Consider the following 6,000-nt stretch of genomic DNA (forward strand, 5'->3'; position numbering starts at 1 on the left):
AGGTTTGTAAATGTCAATGAACCTGGCCTAAGTTTCATGCTTCACTGGTATCATCCAGGCTTCATTAAGTGTCAGAAAAACATTGAACACTATATAGGGTTACAAAAGTCTCTCCACAGATTTATTAACATATGTGTTAAAATGCACAAGTTACTTCACCTCTTGAACTGGGCATGATTTGGTCTTTTCATAAAAGATAAATGTGTCCCTTTGTTACACAGTTGTGCAAAATAAACATACATGGCATTCAAACACGGTTGCAAGCTGAATTCCATCTTGATGGTCTCAAAATAAAAAAAACAGCCCAAATAAATTCCAAACAATTTTTGTACAGCTGAGCAAGAGACAGACACAACCGCAAGAATCATGCAAGTCTTTGCATTCAGATGAACTGGTTCTCAGGGTTCCCAGCACTGTGAGTCACCTTGTTATCCTCCAGTATGAGTGAGACTGGAGTGTGCTTAACTGAATGTCATCTCCCTGGCATCACCCTCCTCTTGGCTATGCCAGCCCTTACTTTGCCTTGGAGGTTAACAATAGGTGTATCCCAGTCCTCAAACCTTTTGAAGTCTCCCCTGTTGTATCCAGCCCCATATCCAGTAAACCCTCATAAAAATACAAGGACTGCTGGCCCCAAGGGAACAGTGTAAATGCCAGCATGTATGCTTCAACTCATGATCAGCCCCTTGCTTAATATCACAGCAATTAAATATATTTATAATGAAAACAAGGATGAATTTATTATTTCAGATTCAGGAATAGTGAGGATAATGGAAACAAAAGGGTTACATTTAAAACAATCATAACATGCTTTCTAAAGATTAAACTTAACTATTAGGTTAACCTCCCGTGTATAAAGAAGTTTATCCCATCAAAACCTTTTGCAGCATCTTCAATCCAAGCTGGCAGTGCTCCCATTTTCATGAATGTAAACACACTACCCATTTACTGCTTAGGTACAGGATGACATGGTGTCTTCTTTGTTCCCGAAATATAGGCCAGCAAATCTTTGAAGTGTATCTCAAAATAAGGTTCTCTTCCCTCACTGTATCTCTAGAACTGTTAGTTCTTTTCTGAGCTTCTTACAGTCCTTCATCTGCATTCATTTTACATAGGTGATGGGGAACCTATTATAAGTGAGACAATGCTTAATTTACATTTCAACAGAGAGACAGATGAATAAACACCTGTTTTGCCACGTCTGGTGTGATATAGACTCTAAAAACATATTTTCAGTGTACATACATAACTCCTTAAATAGTATCTGTACATACATTTCACAATGATATTAATGATCAGGGTGATTCTGGCTGGGGTCGGATTAAAACAGCACCAAATACAGCTACCCTTGTATTTTGCTAACCAGCTTGGGTCAATTAGCAAGTGTTGCTTCCAAAGAAAGCTACTGAACTAATTACCACTGGGTTGCTGATTCTCTGAGTGGTGAGATATATAAATCACCCAGGAGGGCAGAGAACTTGGGTGTGGGGTCATCAGCCAGATTAGTTTAGTTTGTTTTCTTTGATTGATGCAAGCCTCATCTTATTGCCTCCATAGGACTACATGAGTAAGTAAGTACTCCTATAAGTAAAGTTATGAAGGAGAGGGTGCTTAATTCTTATTTTTTCCTATTTGCATAACTTAGTTTTTAACTTTATTTTTGTGGCCAAGTTCTGGCAATTGTATAAGGTTGGGCTACATAGGGCATCTTAGAACTTTTGTATGATGGTGTTCTAGAACCTTCAGAAACAGAGTTCACACGCAAATGTGAAAGTGGTGCCTACTATAGCAGCATTGCTTCTATATAGGAAAACTTGCAACCAGAACTTCTTAGAGGTTAATTCTTACAGTATGTATGTCTATGCTCTGGAAGCAAATGTTTTTCTTCTTCAGCCATTTGGATAAAAAGTTCACAACTGCTTAAGTGACCAAGGGCTAAATTTATAAGGGGACTTAAGTGCCTAACTGCTACTTTAGGCACATAAATCCAACTGTTAGGGATGCTACTAGCATTCATAAGATGGCTGCTCAACTGTTGCCTACAGGGTGAATTAGTCCATGTCATGTTAGGGTGTGAGGCTATAGATCCCTAGCTTGCTGTGTACTAACTTGCTGTTTTAGAGTGCACTTTGACATCAACGGATTGTAGATTTGGGAAAAAGTTAGTTTTGTTATACAGGAGGCCAGACTAGATTATCCCAGTCGTCCCTTCTTGCCTTGGAATCCAGGGATTCAAATTCCTCCTCAAACCACAATGGCACTGAAATATTCCTGCAGGTGCTTAGCCCTTTAGGATGCGACTTACTGTGAATAACAGTCTGGGTGTTTGCAGCTATCCAGATAAAGCAAAGAAGCATAGGAGTTTTTAGGGATAGTTCCCAGATACAAACCTCTGATCTATAGATGGAATCTGCCTTAGTTCAAATTTTAACTTCAAGTATACTTGCAATTTGGGATGGACTGTTTGCACAGATCTTCTTAGGACTCTATCTTTGCCACTGACTGCAGTTGCTTTGTGTTGGCCTTCTGACAATCATAAAACCACTTTAGTCAACTATCTGAGTACCATGGTCTAGGGCAACTCAAAGAGGAGCACAAGTGACATACTGGCAGAAGTGCTTTGCAACAATGTCTGCTCCTGGCTAGGCCAGCACTGTGTCACTTCACCCATCCACAGCGTAGGAGCCATAACCAAAGAGATGTTGTACTACAGCAGTTCTTGGCTGCTGGAATAGCCTTGCAGGGCTTGTTTTTGGTGTGAAATCTCCTGTTTAAATAGTTACGAGGAGCTGATTTAGCTGACCGGATGGTGATCACAACTTGTCTCTATCAACATAGACCAGTTAGTTGTAGTCAGCATTCTGTTAGCCAACACTCTTCCTAACAACTATGTTTAAAAGTAAGGGGTTTGTGGGGTGGTGGTTGTTTAAGTGAAAACAAGCCCTCAGGGACTTGACAGTTGAGAATAGTTCTGAGACTACTCTAACTGGCACTGCAGCCAGATGGAGTCCCAGTATAAGACCAGTCCATAAATGGTGTAAAGCTACCTTTTGCTCCCTCCTTAAATACTTAAAGTGAAGCTCATCTAGACTCAAAGAATGAGCTCTAAGGCCTCTTTCCTGTCATGTGCAGAAATCTAGCAATGCTCACCAATTTTGATGGAACTCTCCAGGAACTGCTCCCGTTGAAGTCAGTGGGGCAAAACTCCTCTGCATATACATAGGCTTCACTTCTCCACTGACACAGCCTAGCAGACAACCAGTATGCAACATGCTGTACAACCCTTAGGAGAGTAAGTGTTAGCTAACAGGAGCATGAACAGGCTGACTCACTATCCTATCCTGAATGAAGCACACAGATCCCGAGTCAGTGTCCATTCTTGACCTTTTCATGGAGTTTGGTTTTACAGGTAGCTCAGAACAAAATCAAAACAAAAACCTCAGCCTAAGCTCCTTCCCTGAGCATGGCTGTCTCTATAGTTTATCTCCAGGACTACTGCTGTCTAGTTTCCTCTCCACTGAGGGCCATTTCCATCTCCTTTACAGTCTGTATAAAGTCAACAAGATGCATTTGCCACAACAAGTCAGCAGAACTTTGGTAGTTTTATATAAGGTTTTAACAGCTGCTAATAGGGTGGCTCCCCGTGAGACCCTGCCACTTGCGATGTGATCTATAATAGCCAAAAGGAACAATACAGCTTTTTAAAGGTTTTATCTCAACAACATATGCTCAGGATAAACTCCATGGGACTTAGTTTATTTACTTTCGAAGGCTGAGCTATCCCTGCTGAAATTTACACCTGTGGATCCAGGGTATTTCAGATGAGATTTCTTCCTTGAAGTCATAATCTACTGAGCACAGTTTTACCTTTAAAAATGTAAATAACAGTGCATGAACATGAACTTAGTTTTCAACATGGTTCTTGATTTAAATGACATTTTAGTATTCTGCAGAGTTGATGTAAGAATTCTTGGTGGAGTGGAGGGAGACTATTTGAATAATCCATGGTGAAAATTACAGTAAAACTAGAGGTCTACAATAACCTGGGTCCAGGTGTAAGATGCACTTCCCAGCTTTGATCTGAGACCTAAAAGCAAAGTGTGAACTCTTTTTTTGTTTGTTTTTGTTTTGGGATTTTGGTTTTTTGGTAGTTAAATTTTCAAATTGCTAAATCTCCCCTGCCTCTTTCTTGTAATACCTAGCTCTAAGAGTGTGAATCACAAAACAATGAGTAATCTTGCATGCTATATTGAGATGTACCAATTGTTATACCCCCGCTATTCCATACATTTTTCAGTGATGCACATAGTTTTTACCTGCTTGATTTCTGTTTGTCATGCTACAATACTAAATCCCCACTCACCAACTGACAGTTACATTAATTGAAAATACAGTATTACCAAACTCCCTTTCAAGTTGCATGAAAAACAAATAGTATGTGCAGATAATACAGTGCACTCGTTTACAGGCACTTAATTTAACTGAATCCTAGTGCCATGATTTTATATAGACCATTGTTTATTAATAGCACTAGTTTTGTTGTGTTAACTTCAAAAAAAAGTTGAAGATAATTGAACAAGCACATAAACAATGAACCTCATGGAAATAGCGTAATGTTACATGTAATGTCTTTCTGTATAAATGGTTTCATAATTCAAATAACTTTTAGCCATTTATAAGTCCACATGAAAAGTAATCCAGTATTAAGAAAGTAGTAGATTATACTTCAACTGCTCAATTGCATCTCCTGTGCCTGTATTGTTCTGGGTTGTTTTGTGGCTTTGAAATTCTTGCAATATGTACCTCTAAGGAGGTAAGGAAATGTGGGAATAACTACTCTTACTTGTAAAGAGTCTTGCTTTTGTTGGTACAAAGTTAGACCCTTTGTCACCTTCACAGGAATTTATTAAAAAATTAATATATTGAGGAATTTGAAGGGAAGGAGGGGGCACAACAGCAGTATTTTGAAAGGCCACTTCCTGTGCCTACTCACAATAAGGTAAAGGGCCCATTAGCCTTTTATTGTTGTGTAACTAGGCTGCACACAAAGCTGGCTGATTTTGAGAACAGATGGAGACACCCTGCCTCTGAGTCATTGTGGCTGTTTCAAGCTGTGCTAAGGGTTGAACTGGTCCCTGGCAGCTCCTGGGGTTCTGTGCAGAGGACAAGTGGCAGAGAGCTGTCTGTCTCCTCCCTTCTCAGCTGTGCTAACTGCTCTAGTGCACCTGACGGTCTGGCTCCATGTCTGTAGAATTCAAAGGCCAGTGTACCAACCTCCTACACAATTTAACCCTAACTATTTTTCATCATAATCAGGATTATGATGACTCAATAGCTACATATATATGCCATGAGAAGTTTCACTCAACCTTCCTAACTGCAATAACTCAGAATATTTCACTTGTCCAAATGAAATTTAACGGTTTACATTCCTCCTGGCTGCTATTTTTCTCCTGATTTAGATGCAAATTCCTTCCTATTCTATCTCTCTGATGTGCTCAGACAGGAGGATCCCAAAAGCTCCTTGTTAAAATTTTTACCACAATGACAAAAAAGGCTGAGCAATTTATCTGCCTCTCTGGAGTTTGCCTCCTTCCCACAACCAATTTTTCTAGGGTTCATAAAAGCTTGTAATCCTTTTGCCAGGTGTCAATGGCAGTAACCAGGGATGGGCTCAATAATATGGCTAGGGGACCCTTCTTAAAAATAAAACCTACAGTTCTAGTCCTTGGCTCTAACCATTTTTTCTCCCAGGTTTTAGGAATTAAAAACAGAAAACCTCTACTCAACTTTATAGGTGTTCCTTCCCCACTCACAAGAATCCAGGGTTCCTAGAGATACAAAACCACAAATACTACTTATGAGTAAAATATTTTACATAAAAATGAGGAAACCCAAATAGTATAAGGAGGGCTATGGCCAACCTCACTGTCATAATTATTAATTTGCCCAACTTGTATTCCTATGTGCTTCAACATCAAAGCACACTCAGAAATTTTC

Source organism: Dermochelys coriacea, chromosome 5 (assembly GCF_009764565.3).
Source record: "Dermochelys coriacea isolate rDerCor1 chromosome 5, rDerCor1.pri.v4, whole genome shotgun sequence".
Classification (NCBI taxonomy): Eukaryota; Metazoa; Chordata; order Testudines; family Dermochelyidae; genus Dermochelys; species Dermochelys coriacea.